This window comes from Microtus ochrogaster, linkage group LG4 (genome assembly GCF_000317375.1).
Source record: "Microtus ochrogaster isolate Prairie Vole_2 linkage group LG4, MicOch1.0, whole genome shotgun sequence".
Classification (NCBI taxonomy): domain Eukaryota; kingdom Metazoa; phylum Chordata; class Mammalia; order Rodentia; family Cricetidae; genus Microtus; species Microtus ochrogaster.
Window position 1 is genome coordinate 15,528,445 of NC_022030.1, and position 15,578 is coordinate 15,544,022.

The following is a 15,578-nucleotide window of genomic DNA, read 5'->3' on the forward strand; positions in this document are numbered from 1 at the left end:
TCTCTCTCTCTCTCTCTCTCTCTCGTTGGCACATATGCGAATCCTTTATAAAACCAAGCTTCTCGACTCCAGCTGAGATGGACAGAGCTGAGCACCTGTGCCCCTCCTCAGGCAGCGCAGACCTGCTGGTGTGTCTAGCATAGACAGAGGCATGCCGAGCAGCATGGCTGGTAACAAGGTGATGAGACTCCATTAGAGACACAAAGCTGTTTGCTGGCGTGTCTCCTCGTCCTTTGCTTTGACCTCCTCCAGATCCGAGCAAACAGTACCCAGCATAGTATTGGTGAGTGGAGGACAGTGACAGGAACAGAACATAGATTTTAACAGTTGAAATGTAAAGAACTGACTAAATGGAGTTGTAGACATGCAGTATGCTGTGTGTGTGTGTGTGTGTGTGTGTGTGTGTGTGTGTGAAGGATATTTCATGGTGTTCCAGTATGATTTTTGCAGATATCTTGTGTTGGATTCAATGTCCCATTTCTCCTTCTGGAGGATATGAATGTATGTGAGTACCCATTCCCAGCATCCTTTATACCCCCCCCCCCCACACACAGAGTTTTTGATCAAACAGATTCTTTGCTTACTAAGTTATCTTCTTAGTATTGCATAAATGAAATGCCATTTCCTCTACTGATTCTATCTCAGCAAAGGTGCACCTGTCCTAAGTACCCTGACTCTCCTCCAGGTTTTGGTGCTCCCTCTTTCCCCTTCACCGGATGGGGTATGTTCATGCTGCTCTTACAGAACGACCTCAATTGCTGGCTCCTTCTCTTAGAAGCTGGGAAATGGTAGCATCAGCATCTACATGTCCCCAGTGAACTCTCTTCTTGCCCTGTGTCCACTCTCACTATCATCCAGAATTAGCAGCCCGAGACCCTTCATTGGCTTTTGAGAAACAGGACAAAAACACAAACCAACAAGCGAAGAGACATTGAGACACTTTCCAAGGATAGGGAGGCATGGTGGACAGGTCATATTGGGATTCAAACCCCAGGAATTACTGAGTTTGGGTAAGACTGGCACACATGTGCTCATAGTCATCACCTTGGCTTCTTCAGCATGATGCAGAAGTGTGAAACCACTTACAATAGTCATAAGAAAGCAGGCCCTTTAAGGAGATGCATTTGAAGAAGATTCCTGTCTCCTTTAGGAGGGAAAGGATGTAAACAGCACTGTTGAAGTGTTACTCAGAATGCTGTTCTTAATATAAGCACCAGGGCAGATGGCACCCGCTAGTCACTCTTCAATTACTTCTATAAAATGCCTGTTACTGTTATTTTTTCTAAAGAATTTTTACTTTAAAAAAAATCTGATGTTTACCATCTCAAAAGCAGTTACACTCAGGTCTCTTTATTATCTTGGGGGTGATCTACTTTGGTTTAAGAAATTTTGAGAAGATGTGCCAGATGTGAGCTTTGGGGTACGCAGACTAACTGCTTCTGGAGGATGATGCTCTGATGTGCTGCTCTAAGTGCAGTGTAAATCCATTCTGTCACTGTTGTTCAAAGCTGGGAAAGGTGGTGAAATGACACCTCAGACTTGGTGGCTCGAGTTTGTATGCTAACAAGGAAGCTAAGCTTATGTAAGCAGTTCTGAGAGTCTCGTGGGCACCTACTTGTGGAGAGGTCAGCCACTTGCCCTTCTATTTCTTTCATTTCTCTTATTGTCTGCCTGTCCTCATGACGCTGTGTTCTATTGTTCCACCCTTAGGAACTGTTGCCCAAACAAATACACATTGTTAAGAACACTGTTTCCTGCACCAATGGTTGCTGTTCCTAAGACATGCATTCCTTGATGTGCCAAAACTGTAGCACATGTCAATTTCCCTGCCAAAGTGAGGGAAATTATCTTTTTCTCTCTAGGCTGCCTTCTGTGAGGGCCTATCAAACTGGTGTTGGCTCTTATTTCTACCTCTTAGCAGGTTTTGAAGAAAATAATACTTTATAGCTTTTGTTCATAATACTCCTTTAAGATCCAGGTATGAATCTACTGGGGACTGAGCAAGGGACAATGTTGGCTATAATCACAGCCTTCCCCTCAGGTGGCCAGTTGTTCTTTCAGCAGTTAGTTCTGTCCTGAGTGCTGCCAGTAGACACTGCCTGAGCTCAGCTTCTACTCAGCAGACTGTACCGGCATGAATAAATGCAGGCAAATATTAAAGAATATATACAATTTTAATGATTAAATAAAACTTACAGAACCGAAGTTCCCGCACAGCACAGGCGGTAGGAAAGAAAGAGAGCGTGCAGCCTCTGCGAGCTCCATTTATCCGTAAACAACCGCCCCAGGCAAACCCACCCTAAAAGGGGCTGGCTTAACCCTACAGCAGACATGTCCAGAATGTTATTAATGACTTCCAGGATACCTTCAGGTTATAAAGTCAGGAGTCACTCTTTGCCGAGTTAATTTTCTTTCCTCTGACATGGTATAAGGCTAGCTGCTGCCATGCTCACAAGAGGACATTGTATAGGTGACAATGGGCAGGACCTCTTTTTATATAGGGAAAGACCAATAAGTTTTAGTGTGGATTGTAACAGGAGATATTTCATTGTAAATGAGTAGAATTTCCTGAATTAAGATTGACAGGCCCCCCTTCCATGGCTCTTATTTCCCTTCACACTTTACAGTGTATCAGGAATATTTGCCATTACTACCATCAAGTCATGTTATTTTAGGATTTCAAGATTTCTGATATTGCTATCCTCCTCCAGGGTGTGGTCTTCCTTCACTTAGCCTAGCACAATAACCACCCAACCCAACTGCCTCCCCACTCTCAGCCAGCTGTTCTCAGAACAATCTGAACAACTGAAGTCAAGTGATGCCAGTCTTTACATCTCATGAACAATACCTTAAAATGCATCCTAGCATCTTGCATAATAAATTCCATACAAAAACTCCCCAATCCTATCATTGCAGTCAAGTCTTTAAGCAGATGTTCGTTAAGCAGATGTTAAGCTTTAGTAAGCCAATTATGAACTGAAAATCTGTAATCCTGGATTCCATTAAATGCACTGTCTTAGTTATGTTTTATTTCTCAGAGATAATTTGACCAAGGCAACTTGCAAAAGAAAGCAATTAACTGATGGTATCAGTTCTAGAGAGTCGAGTCCATGATCATCATGGTGGGGAGCATGGCAATGGTAGTAGGAGGGTAGAAATGGCATTGGAACAGTAGCTCAGAGCTTACTCTTAGCATTAGAGTATACAAGCATTAGGCAGAGAGACACTAAGAATCATGTTGGCTTCTGAAATCTCAAAGCCCATCCCCTACCGACACACCTCCTTCAACGAGGCCACACCTCCTAATTCTTTCCAAACAGTTCCACTCACTGGGAACCAAATATTCAAATATATGAGCCCACTGGAAGCCATTCTCACTCATATGCTGCTGCAGAAGGAAACTTCTCAGATGATAACTGAGCAAGACATTGATCTGTGAGTATATCAGAATGTCAGTATGAGTCATTTTGTTTCTACTTTTTTAATAGTAGTAGTAATTAATTTTACTATAGGTCCCTGGGCTAACTAGTCTCAGGTTCTTGCTCAGCTAAGCAGTGTTGGGTATGGATTCTATCTCGTGGAGTGGTCCTTAATTCCCATCAGACACTAATTAGTTTTTCCCACAAGCTTTGTGCCACCATTACCCTAGCATATCTTGCAGGCAGGACAGTATTGCAGGTCATAGGGTTTGTGGCTTGGTTGATATTTGTGTTTCTCCTTTGGTAGTAAGCAGAGTACCTTCCTATACCAAACACTAGGACATAGGGGTGAAGACTCAATGTAGACACCAGCTCAACTTCTTCATGTTTAGCGAGCTGTTGTAGGTATTGTCTTAAGCAATGGGACTTGGCTGTAAGTTTATGGAGAACAATCTATAGTTTAGGTAACAGTCTGGGTTGTTTCGGGGTTCCCATGAGACCTCCTTGATCAACAACTCAATGAGATGTACTGCAACCCCAGTACTTGAGGCTTCATTTGGTAACAAGATACAGTTTCTACTGAATATATCACCCTTTCAGCCTAGAAAATGAAAATGAAAATTAAAAGTCAAATTATCATACATTTGGGATTTGTTCATCATGGAAAAATAAACTACACTGCAAAAATTAGAACTTTAAAAGGGATTTCTTAAAGTTAATAAAATATTCTATAACCAGAGAATGTGAGATAATGGAAAAATGGAACAAAACAAACCACCAGCCCAGAGTAATGGCTCTGCCATGAAGTACTCATGTGACCTTGGTTACTTAGAGATTAACCCCAAGATCATTGTTTTTTTTTCTGCAGAAAATGAAATATTTGGCTCTAGATCTTTGTTGGGTATTTTTACAATCTTAGACTCTATAAGATATTCAGATAGTATAATGAACACATGATCAATAGGATACATTTATGGGTTCATTTTATCTAATCTGAATCATGAATTGGTGTTCAATCTACATTGTCTCACCAGTCACCTTGCTAAACCCAGAACTCATCGAATGAGCTCAGCGTTTTCATCTGTGGTCCTGAATCCAGCGTTCAGGCTTGCAGGAGATTCTAATATTGGACCAGTAGGCATGGCATCCCCATCAAGTAGTTTAACTAAGTTTGTTCATATTAATCATCCTGCAGCACAATAATGTATCTTTGGCTGTACCAAATTATTATTGTAAGATTGTTCTTAGGATTATGCTCACCATATCTACAGTGATAATTTTAATGATGATAATAATATAGATGTGTTTGGGATGTAATGCCTGCTAGGCATTCTAAATGCATTGTGTATATCAGGTCACTTAATTTTCACAGCCACGTGATGAGAGGGTAGGCATCTTACCTGCATGTTGCTTCATCGAGAATTTAATTAATTCCTAAATGATACAAAGAGAAACAGTCTAGATTTGAACATCAGCATGAAGGCATCAGGTTCTGTGATTGGATTCAGTTACTTACACTATCAATCAGACTATGCCTGCCTTGTTTAAGTGGCATTGGTATCACCCCTTATTTTCCTGTCTGTTTGCTCCCTTTTCCTGACAACTACTTTAATATTAAATTCATCTCCTTCGAAAAAAATTAACTAGAGTTACCACACCTCATGGGAAAACTATTTTACAATTCTGATTATATTATTTCTTTGAATCCTTTACATTTCTTTCCAGCATTAACTATTTTAGATGATGATTCAACAAAGGGGCTTATAAACTCTTTCAAAACTCATTCTATTTTTCTACCACAATACCTCTGTTTCTCTATGGAACTGAACTTATACAGAAGCCAATACCTGTTTCTGCATATGGCTATTTGTCCATGTAATTGTCCTTATTCAGAAGCCTGTCTGGGATAAATGAGTCTCTGAAATCAAACTATTAAAATTCAAGGGATGAACTAATGAATTTGTTCTAACTCTTAGATTGTTTCTTATCTGACAAAAGTAAATTCTTAAACAATACACACAAACATATATAAATATACAGATATACTTTAATTCATATACATCTCAGTAGTAGCTATTGTTGGCTGAGTGTTTGACTGTTCCTCTTCTCTTAGTATGTATTTCTATTCCTACCAACCCTGCAAAGCTGGCTCAAAATACACATAAGTTTAGATAATCTCAAATTCTGAACATGGTAGGTGGTAGTGATAGAATTTGAACTCACCACTACATCCTGTCACTGAAAAGTTACAGTAAGTATTGAATTATAGCTGAAGTATCTATTTCATGTAAGAAAATTATTTTACATTCCTGATTACTTATTTATTTCAATTCTTTTTATTTATTTTCTAATATTAAATATTTTAAATGATAATTCAAAAAGCATATAATAGTTTTTAAATCCTTCTGAAAAGAAAACAAAAGCAAAGAAAGCAAAACACCTTTAAAGTTTTGCATTAAAGCAGCCACATCTAAGAGTAGTTGATAAATGGTAGCAGTTAGAGTAAATAAACAGAATTCTCAGCTTTGCCTAATTCCTGTGTTTCTCTCTTCTTCCTCATGAAAACTGTTCCGTCCCTTTAAACCAGTCATGTCCTAGTTTTCCGATTCATGGATATAAAAAAGGAGAACCCCTTTCCCCTCCCACACACACAGAGCTGGTATAGTCTCAAACATCTCTGAAATATGAATCTGGGATTCCTAAGGATGACCATAGGATAGAGATGGCAATTTCGTGCTGATTGACAGAACTGTGGAGTGATGGCTGAGTTGCTCATTAGTTGGCTCCTGTCCACAGCTGAGCCCAAGAGAATCTTCTAGCCCTCATCAGATACTCCTTCAACATCTCACAAAGGAACTGGAGAACCCATACCTACTTTTTAAATTAGCTTTATTGAAATCCACCAATGCTAAGAGTATAATTTGAAGAACTGCATCATCTACATGAACCAAAGCAATGATTTGTGAAACATTTCCATCACCATGAAACACTCTTCAGTGTCTCCAGGATGGTTCGTCTCCAACTCCATAGAATAGCCATTGACTCCTGCCATTGAGGTAACCATACTGAATATAGGCTTTTGTGTCTGACATTTTCTTTCTTTCTGTTTTAAAGTTCCCTTAGAAAGTGATGACTCCAACTGTGGCAAACAGCATAGTATCTACTTAATTTTCATTTTGTTATTGATTACTTTTATTCTTTTGCAATTTCAGCCACATACATAGAGTATTCTGATTACTTCACTCCAACCTCCTCTTGTCTCCTCCCTGCCCTGTATTCTTCTTTACATTCATGCCTTTAGTTTTGCTTTGTGACCACCGAGTTTACTAGGACTGTGTGGCTACAGGCTTGGAACTATATACTGGAGCTTTGTAGGCTTATCATTTAGGAACGTAACTGAAGGCCATACTGCCCCTCCCTCTAAATCCACCATTAGCAATAGCTCAACCAGGAAAGGTAGGAGCTCATTAATACCTCCCTGATCCATGTTGACTTTGACAGGTCCACTTTGTGCAGGCCTAGTACAGGCAATCAGGCCTAGTACAGGCAACATAGCTACTGTGTGATTATGATTGCAATAGCTGTATCTTGTTAAAGATAATATTTTTATATCTTTTCTCATTATCTTGTGGCTCTTACATTCTTTCTGCTGCCTTTTCTATAATAGTCACTGAACATTAGTGGGAGTGGTATAAAGAAGTAAGAATCCCAAGCAGCCACGAATCTCGGTACTCATCACAGACTCTTAACTGCTAAAATACTATTCAGATAAAATTACATCGATAGTTTCCTCTTTATTTCTGGGTAAGATTCCAGGGGCATGGCTATGCTCATTTGCATATATACTTGCCAACTGGCAGGAATTTATATCGTCTCAATATAAACTTTATCTGTTATGAATAATACTGTTACGAACATCCATAGTCAATTCTTTTGCGGTCATCTAGCCTTAGCTCTTCTTAAGAGAAGAGCTGATGGGTCATAAATGTGTGATACTTTTAATTTTAGAAGTTACTTTATAACAAACCACCTAACTGTTCTCCAGAGTGACTGAAAGATTGCAATTCTAACAGCAATGTTTGAGAACTCTAAACCCTGCACAGCTTCACCAAAATAGGACTGTCAGTCTTTTCACATTTAGCTGTTCCAGTGGGTGTGCAGTGGCATCTCTTTGTGGTTTGAATTTGCATTTTCCTAATGACTAATAGTATGAACACTTTTATGTACTTATTTGCCATTTTGATACATTTGTGGGTGAAAATCTCTTGTGTACAGCTGTGTCCATTTCATTGTCAGATTGTTTGTCTTATTCTGTGGAAATTCTTGATCACTTCAGAGCAGAAATTATGTACATACATATGCTTAACAATTTTTTCTTTTTTCTTGTATCTGAAACTTTGGTTTTGTTAGTGGTGTTTTAGAAGATAAAATCTAATGTTGACAAGGAATAGCTACCAAATTCTTCTTTTGTGGTTCATACTCTGTCCATCTGCTCCAAGATCAGATACATTTAAAGCATTTTTATAATTTTTTATTTCATATTAGCTATGATTCATTGGGAGTTAACTTCTTTGTGCTGTAAAATAAGAGTGAGGATATTTTTTTTATGACTAATTGATATAGGAAGGGCTATTTCCTCTGTCAACTAGTTTTCATTAAAACAATAAATCTATTGTAAATCCATCTGTAATCTACCTGTAATGTAATCAATCCATCTGCCTATCTCACAGCCTTCTATAGTTAGCTGTAGTCTGCTCTTACCCTTCCCTTTCTCTACTGTGTAGCTTAGAGACCATCACTAGGTGGTCACACGGACTCTTTTGCTTATTATCTATCTATGTACATATTTACATATTTATGAATATTTGATGATATAAATGGCACAGAACTTTAATATCAAGCCATGATGTCAGAAATCTGATGTAGATCCCTGGATTAAACTAAGGTATTATCAGGTCTGGTCCCATTTTTAGAGTCTGCCCACAACTCATGACTTATTCTAGTCTTCCTCTATCTTCCAAGGCCAACAGAGATGAATGGTTTTTATCTCAGATTGCCACCTCCTCAGTTCTTCCGCCTGATTCTCTACCATTATAAATGAGTTTTGTGTTTACTTTGGACCCATCTAGGTAATGCAGGACCTTCTTCTTAATGTAAAGCTAGCTTATCCTAAGCTTTGGTTCTATCCTTAGTTCCCCTCTGTTATGTGAGTTAGTGTGTTTCCTTATTTCAGTGAGGAAGGCATGGAGCTCTTTGACTGCTCATTGATCTGAGTATGAAGCTAGAAAAAAGTGATTAAGTAGTAAACCCACAAGAAAACCAATGCTAAGAAAACATTTGGTGGAAAAATGAGGGAGACTACAGAGACGGTAGGCTGAAGAAGCATGCATAACAGAGGGAAAATTTTGAAATTGTGTGAGATCAGACATCTTAATTAGGTCGTACTTATAACCATGGTACGTGGTATGGGAAGGTTCAGGGTGTGGAATTTCCACAAGGGTAGCATGTGCGTCTGGAAGATGGACCAGTAGTTTGTAATTAATTAAGGCTTTCACTGTATTTCTAGAATGGATTTACTGCTTTATATTTGCTGTGATATTATTTGAACTTAATTGTGTGTGTGTCAGAGAGAGAGAAAGAGAGAGAGAGAAAGTAGCACTCCATATGTTTCATAGTTTTTGAAAAATGCTGTCTAATGAATCAGTGGGGAATACTGTGTTAGAAATGCAAGAGGGAGGGCCAGATTTTAAAAAGAGAAACAGCTGTGCTTCTCCCGATCTACAAGAGTGAGGGTATCACGGGGTGACCATTTACATAGCTTCAGTGGTGAGCCTGAACAGGGAGGAATGTTCTAGTAGGAGAATTCTTTCTACTGAAAACCGTTGGCCATTGGCAACTCCCAACCATATCTCTTATATTTGAGGATAAACTAGCTTTTATGAACAGTGAAACAGTTAAGAATTATAGCTCTGGTCATTCTAGAGCATGGGAACAACGGAGCTTTTTCTACAGGTAGATTATTTCAGTGTTTTATGAAAAATCTCTGGGAAGGCTGCCAATTACACAAAGCAAGCCTGCATTTCCCCCTAATACATTTATCCAAAGTTCTTCTTGAAATTACAGCATCAGGTATATTCCATGTTTATAAGATGTACAGCTATTTTTCCTCTCTGCTTTTCTACCTAACTTTCCCCTCCCTCCCTCTTCACTCCTTTCCTCCTTCTTTCCTTCCCTTTCCCTCTCTCACTCTGCCTTTTGAATCTCATATAGTCAGGGGTAGCCTCAACTGTCCTCTTCTGATCATCCTAGTTCCACCTCCCAAGTGCTAGGATGACTGGTGTGAGCCACCATGCCTAGCTTGGGCAATGCTCAACCTTAGCCCAGAGCCCTGTTAGAAAAGCAGTCTGGGATCCTTTGTTTTTATCTGGCATCTCTTAACAATAAGTTGTGGTTTTTACATGTTTTTTTTTTGACACATTGTGCAATGAAAAGAAGCATGCCTTAGAGAGTCCACTTTAATCATTTAGCTTAGCAATTTAATTAAATTTTTAAATATAATTTATTTTAATCATATTCTTTCCCTTCCCCCTATTCCTCTCAGATCCTCTCCACCTCCCTATCCTCCCACCTCCATACCCACCCAAGTTCATGTTCTCTTTCTCTTCTTCTCTCTCAAAAAAGACCAAAACCAGAAAAAAATACCACTTCCACCAAATCCAAAAGAACTTAAAAGTAAAAGAAACAAAATCCATAAGACAACAACAATCCAAACTAAAACAAAACAAAAATGAACATAAAAAATTCCACCATGGAATCCATAGTAATAAAATAACTCCTAATGGTATGTTACTATATTCCCACAGAGTAGAGAGCATCACTCAGACCTCATCAGGGAAGCTTCTTATTGTGGATGCTAATTAACAAAGAGATCCTTAAGAGGACTGTGTGCAGAGAGCAAAAGGCTTAGGAACAATCTACCCTAAATGGGATGTCTTTACCAAATTCCTCCTTTCAAGGCTCAAGGATCTATGCCGAAGAGGAGGAGGAAAGACTGTAGGAGCTAGAGGTGGAAGATGACTCCAAGAAAACAGCATCTTCTAGACACCAAATGATTGATAGATATATGATCTCACAAAGACTGTGACAGCATACACAGGACTTTCATATGTTCAAGGCAGACAGAAATAAGACTACTGAGAAGGGAAAGTGGACACAGAGTCTTTCTACCCCTAGCAAAGAAGTTATTTGCAACTGAGACCTATTGCTGAAAAAAAATTGTTTTCTCCAGCACAAAGCAGATTATATGTGTTTTGGCCAGCTCAGTCATTTTTGTGATTTTTCCCCTACTGTTCATTTTCCCTTTGCAGGGGCAAAGTCACTAGAAGTTACCTAGGCAATCTACCTTCTCCCCAATATAGATGCAGTTTTAAGAATTTGTGGGAACACTAATAATAACTAGGGAATATAATCTAAAAGGTTTCTGGGTTTGATTTTTTTCTAATAAGGAAACATATTTTCCTTCCATGCTCACCAAATATAGCACATTGAATGTTATTAAAATTCACTCATCATTGTCTACCGGGATGGCATACCTAGCTTAAAAAGTGCAAAGAAGCTGCAATTGCAAAACTATGTTGCAGGAAAGAAATATGGAATGGTTGCTTGCTATCATGTTTTCTAAAGGAGAGTATTGAAAATTATTAAGTCAATGAACTGATTTTGGTCATTAAAACCATTTGTCAACAAATGACATTGGTTGTTGTAAAGTCATTTAATGAAACTTATAACTTCTGAAAGATAAGTGAGAGTTCATTAGCTTTGATTCTAATCATTAAATCTGGATTGTTTGTACTTCCATCCCTAAGCCTGTCTGCAAAGAGATGAAGGCATTTGCTGAGCCTGACCTTCTGCAAAGAAGGACTTATGAAATGCAAATAGTTTTCATTCTTCCAAGGGCTTCTCCAATAAAGCTTGGTATGGGGACAGTCCACTTGTAAACTTACTCACTAGCCTATTGCTACATCTCAAAAAGTAGCCTATTGCTACTTTTTGTCCTATCGCTACTTTTTGTTAGAGCTTCTTGTCACATGGGTCTTTCTGTGGTGTCACTCACATTATATTGACCAAGGGAGTAGTGGGAACTCATGGTTCTTTTTTAACATCCTTCTGCAGGTGATATCCTATTGCTTTCTACAGGTTTTGCTCGTCAGAATAAGTCATCATGTCCAGAAATTCAAGACTACACAATGGAGGGAGACTTAGAAGGATGTAGGTGCGATGTCATGGCTTCCATTGCTGGAGCATTTGTGTTTACAGTTGTAGTTAACATTTTCAAGATAATTGAATTTACTTTTCAATCTTTTTAGCTTTTTAAAGCTGTTATGCTACTGATGTTAAAGCCAGTTTCAAAATGAAACTTCCATAAAGGCACCATTTTGTAGGCCATCAGTATCCTCAACAAGTGTTGATGTGTGAATTTTCTGAATTTAGTAGAGGTGTATTACAGTTTCTTCTTTACCTAAAGCCATCTAATTGTGCAGACTCTGCAAAACCCGTCACTGTTGGTCTGAATTTACCAATAGGGGTATTTTTTACTGCGTAGAAACTCAAGAAAATATGTTCAAAAGAGGAGTATTTTACTTTGTATTGGTTGATTTGACTTAAGTTTTCCTTCAAAATGATGAATTGTAAAAATAAAGATTATAATACACATAATTACAGTTTCAAAATCTAACTCCTGAATTCAAAATCTCTTTTCTTATCTCGTACACAATTTTTGTTTAAAAAAAAAATCACAAAGTAAAATTTTCAGTTCTTTATGTATAGATAAGATGGTGCCATTAGTGGGCTAAGAAAGTCCTATGGTCTTTTCAGTGAATGAAAGAGTATTGTTCCCATCAAAGTGTGACAGTACAATGATCATATTCTCAGTACCACTGAAACCACTGAATATTTAGGTTGTAAAATCATTATAGCTTTAGGAAGCCTCTAATCCTATACATTCACTTGTAAAGGAAGCTTAAAATGTATTAAATATTTCTCCTATCTTGAAAGCAATTTTTGAAAATTAAAAAACTAAATTTAAAACATTATAAACACATGGTATTTGCATGTACATTTGCTAACTATTCAATACACACTTAATATTAAATAATGTGATAAATGATTAATTAATATTTGCAATTAAAATTATTCAGTAAGAAAATAGATTTTTATTGTACTTCAGTAGGATTTCTTTGTAGATGGTAAAACTGACATTATAGAACCATGTAAGTAGACCTGAAAAGCAACAATAGGTTAGATGATATGTTGGTAATTATGGCTAGGTCATAATGTGTTGTAACATGCTTTTAGAATTCATGGATCATCAGGATTGCTTCTGAGACTAGTGAACATACCTATAATTGAAATGTCAATGAACATATCAGAAGAGTTGCAGAGATCAACCATTGATGAAGTCTTAGTGATCATGTCTAAATTTTAATTACTTCAACAGACTCCATTTTGTCTAGAAGGAGCATCTCCAAATTGCTTTAAAAACTTCTGCATGTTTCCATTTAAGTTAAATTAAATACTGTAATTCTTTCAGATTTTCTAAGTAACAATGAAATCATATCTATTATATATCAACATAATTAGTTGACTCAATAAGCTCCAAGAAGAGATGATTACATTTTTTCAATTATGTTATTTCTTGAATTACAATAAAAATTATTCTGACAGTATTATTTTGACTAGCAGCCACAATAGTCATAAATGTTATGATTCTTGTCCCAGCTTCTCCATTTGCTGCTAATGCCTTGGAAAGTCAACTTTCTACTAACTGATTTTAAGTACATGGCACTATAATAGCACATGTCGTGTGTTACTGGCTTCACTCAATATGTGCTTCTTTTGTCTGATAAATGCTCAGCTTTCATCTGTATCTTCCCTAGCAGGCTACTCAGGGTCAAAACAGCAGAGTCAGTAAATCTGACCTGAGACTATGGTCCCAGTATTTGCTTTCCTAAGCTCAACTCAGTGTAGTAAGACCTAACTTATATTCCTAGACATGACTACTCTGAAAACTCAGAACAAGCTAGCATAGGATATTGTTTTATAATACTAAAATATTTAGATTCTTTTAGTTTCCTTTCTGATCCACTTATTGTGGAATTAGTTTATGCAGGTTATGTGTGTAGAAGAAGGGCCCATTTGTTCATCCAGGCCACCTACAACCAAAATAACCACACAGATACTGTATTAATCAAATCACTGCTTGGCCCATTAGCTCTAACTTATTATTGACTAACTCTTACATTTTAATTTAACCAGCCTACCAGCAAAGTTTCAGCACGTATATCTCCAGCAGCAGCAGCAGCTCCATGGCATGCCCTGACTCTGCCTTCTTCCTCCCAGCCTATCAGTCCAGTTTTCCCTGCCTACCTAAGTTCTGCCCTATCAGTCCAAGGCAGATTCTTTATTCATTAACCAATACAAGCAACACATAGGAAGAAGAACCTGCCACACCATTTTCCTTTTTTGCTTATGCATGAGGAAGGCTTTAACTTTAACATAGTAAAATTACGTGTAATAAAACAGGTATCAAGCAAGAATTACAATTACAATATTTTTATTTATTTTATCTTTTATTATAAGTAAGGAAAACTATAACTATCTATCTATTCTTCAGCTCCATCAAAGACTCCAAAAGAATATAATATTACCTAACTAAATAGGAAGTGCAGTGTAAGAAACTTCAAAAACTCCAGAAATGACAGAGACATCTTGCTGCCTGCACAGTTACCCAAAGTTCTTCTGTATCACTGGGACATCCATCCTCAGCCTACAGGCCCATAGTATCCAGCAGACATTTCCATAAAGCAGGAAATTTTAGAGACAGTTTAGTTATTTTCTTCTGTATCCTTCAGAAGGTCTCATGGACTTTTTTTTTTTTATGAAGCAGAAATCCAAAGGATCATCTCACCTTTTGGCAAGTTCAGCAGTCATTTCTCTGTGGATCCTACATGTCCAGTGAAGCAGTCAAGGCAAGAGCAGTTTCTTGGCCAAATGGCTAACCAGCTCCATAAGGAGCCTCTTCAATGCCCATCTTCCTCTTGAAGTAGGTTGGTGTTGCTAGGAGCAGATGTGTCTCATTGTCATGAAAAGTCCTAAGTTATTAAAACATTTTAAATACCATATTCTGAGGGTCCCGAAATATTTGAAGAATACCTATCTAACTGAAATATATCTCCATACATCTAGAAAATATAGCATGACTAACTTATATTTCTCAATTATACATTACATTTTAAAATAAGATGGAAGAACACAATAACTTAATCAAGATCAGAAATAAATATACAAAGTGTAACAAAATTGACCTTACATTTGTATCAATAAACCAAGATCCACACCAATGCAAAGTATTCATCTCTATAGCATATCCCCCTTTAAATGTAAAAGAACATTTACAAACAAAACTTGGGAATATGGGCATAGTTTTGTTCATACTGCTTCCTGATGATTGGGGGTGCTGTTAATCAGGCCTTTCATGGTGTATCCTGTGTGCTATGTTCATCTCAGTCAGCAGTTGGATGAAGTAATTTTTAAAGCAACCTTTCAGGGGGATGTGGTCTACCAAACCATATTGATCTAGAAGCAATCCACAAGTTCTCATCTTCCATGAAAACAAAAGAATAACCTCTTTTCCAAAGCACCATATCTAGACCCAAATTCTGAAGTCATGATACCTATATAATATACATGCTAGTTTAGCTTAGCAGCCCAAACAATGAAATGTCTCTCTATACTTAGCTCCTTCACAGTCAAAAAAATTTAAAGAAAACACAATAATACACATAACCCAGATTCTCTGTGAATTTTTCATCTTTACGTGTTTTGTTTTTACTCTATTACCTTTTAATATTTATTTTATTATTTTTACTCCTTTAATCTATGACTGTCTGTATGCTGTCTCTTTAAAGACTTTAACTATTTTTTTTTTAAAAAGCATTAACTTTTTTTGGTGACTCTCTATACTCTTTTTTTCCTCTTTCAAGCCTACATTCATTTATCCAACACTATGACCCATTTATAGGATTTTTTTATGTCTGAATCTATCCTACTGTGTATCTGTAATTCTTTACTGTCCAGGAGCACTTCTTTTTTTTTTTTTTG

At 37.4% G+C, this 15,578-nt stretch overlaps 1 protein-coding gene across 3 annotated transcripts in view; it reads left to right on the forward strand.

The window, feature by feature from the left end:
• Window positions 1-15,578, forward strand: part of Grm1 (glutamate metabotropic receptor 1) — a 388,725-nt gene that overhangs the window by 131,721 nt on the left and 241,426 nt on the right. The gene's annotated exons all lie outside the window — the stretch shown is intronic.